The following is a 2500-nucleotide window of genomic DNA, read 5'->3' as shown; positions in this document are numbered from 1 at the left end:
AGCGTAATTGGTTTACGTCACTGTAACTTTGTTACGGGTTAGCTGGGTTCGAATCCTCGACTCGTCCACGTTTCAATTTCCAACGGATGCCTCCTTCGAGCGAGTCTTAGTCTCAATTGCGATGGCATGGAATTAAAAGTGATTTGTGGTTGAAAAAGATAGTAACTGATCACTGGGAACCATTCAGTGTGTAGGTATATATATACATATATATATGTATATATATACATATATATATACACATAATGATATATATATATATGCGTAAATAACGCACTAGGAAAAGTAAACTAACGAAGCAGAGCGCTTTCGTGTAATTACATCTTCAGGTAGTTTACTTTTTCCTCGTGGTTATTTACGCATTTGTGAACACACGTTCCTAGTGTTTTTAGTGCATATATATATATCTATGTATATATATGTATATATATATATATATATATATATATATATGACACATGAACCAAGTGCCATACTCCGGTCAAAGGAAAATTTATTTTTTCTTTCGGACATGGATGTTGACGTGGTTCCAGTATTGTGGGAGCAAGTGACCTGTACCCTATTCCACTCGTCTCGTGACCAATCTGGCAAGGCTGAGTTCTCCACAGAAGCAAATCTTATTATTAAATGGAGCGGAAAACCTTGCGCTTCCGTTCCGTCTTTCGTGGTGATATAATGCTACGGCTCCTCACGGCTCCAATGGGTTCGTAGGTGCAAGAAACGGAACGACTAATCTATAATTTCCGTCAACATAAATCCAAAGACCAAAAGTTTCATACGAGGTTTCAGTAGTATATATATGGAGAGAAAAAAGAGAGATAGGTAGATGGATAGGTAGATAGATATATAGATAGATAAGTTGATAGATAGATATATAGATAGATAAATAGATAGATAAACAGACAGCCAGCCTGACATATTTTATTATATATATATATATATATATATATATATATATATATATATACATATACATACGGAGAGAGAGTCATGATGACTGGGAGGGCTTTAGAACGACTGTCATGACACAGCAGTACATGCATAACAATCCACACACACAACAATATAAGAGGAATGGGGCTTACTTATAAGGTTTGTCAAAAACACGTTCAAAAAGCACACTCCATGTATAAGGTACCGTAAAGGTCACAGCGTTTACTCGTATGCATACAGTTACTTATAGAATTGCACATCTGAGCAGACCTACAGACTTTATACACAGTTCCTCAGAGGCCCGTGACGATGTACTACAAAACACTCACTAGCTGCAGAGAAATGGTGAGAAATATCCTTAGATCGATTTCAATCGTAAGGAGGGACAACCGATGACTTTGCTCTCCGGTTCTTGTGCGACTGACCCTGCGAAGTTGTGGAGGAATGCCAAACATCAGTTTGAAGAGAGTACATAACATTCACTTAAAGTCATCAACCAATTCCATCATTCTGCACACACACTCACCAACACTAAACTGACCTACTAGCATCAGAATGGAGTGAAGTCTTTAATCCCTATCCTAGCAAGGGTCAAATTGATTTGACACCTTCCACAGAGTTAACGCTTTTATGAATATCTGCAGTGGTCTCACCTGACGACACAATCGATCTCTATAAGTTACATGAAGATGACTCTCAAATCTTCTCAACGAGGTGGAGATAAAGATGATCATTTCCGCATTAAGATTTAAGTCCGTTGGCCTTTAGGCATTGAACCACATCTACTCAAACACGTGCAATACAATAAGATTGTAGGCATGACATTACTATATAAAGGTTCAATTGCCTCGGAGTACTTCCAACATATTTTCAAGTCTTCCCATACTATCCTTATTCCGAAATCTCAGAAATCAACTCTTTCTCCATACCTAGAGTCTCATTTTCCTATTAGAGTGCATGTCAAGGTGTTCGAGTATGTTCTCTGCCATCACCAATTTACTGGGGGAACTTGGAGGTGAAATTATATGTTCAGAGACTGCACAGTTCGGTTGGTTTTTCGACCGAAGTGGGGAGGTGTAAGTGCTTTCAGGATTGTGTATTCAAATCTTAAAGTTAATGAAACTTTTGTGTCCTTGTTTATGCACTATATTCTGATTACTTTCAGGAAAAAAAACGTCGTAGAGTCTCCATGAGTCTACGTTTACCTCGAATACTGACGCTCCCGCGCTTCGCCCTCATGTGAGTCCTTATGCGGAGTAAAATGCAATGTCATTCTCGCGGAGAGAGGAGCTGACAGTTTTTTTACAAATTATTAATTTTTCATGTTACAAATTAAAGGGTTTATTATACAAAGGATATTATGATACAGTTAGAAAGAAATTTCTATTGTAGGTTAATTCTTGTGATTTAATTTCTGTTCAGGTGTATTTGGGGAGTGTGGGTGCAAATGCACGTTAATTGGTTTTACTCAGCTCTTATTATGCCCTGAACATGTGATGGGTAGTTTGCTTTAGGGCTGTTTATGTCTGGCCTCGTGTGTATGAGGGTGTATGTAGCTTTCCGTGTA

Source organism: Oratosquilla oratoria, chromosome 1 (assembly GCF_046742065.1).
Source record: "Oratosquilla oratoria isolate Oo_2021 chromosome 1, ASM4674206v1, whole genome shotgun sequence".
Taxonomy (NCBI): domain Eukaryota; kingdom Metazoa; phylum Arthropoda; class Malacostraca; order Stomatopoda; family Squillidae; genus Oratosquilla; species Oratosquilla oratoria.
Note: the sequence above shows the minus strand (reverse complement) of the source record.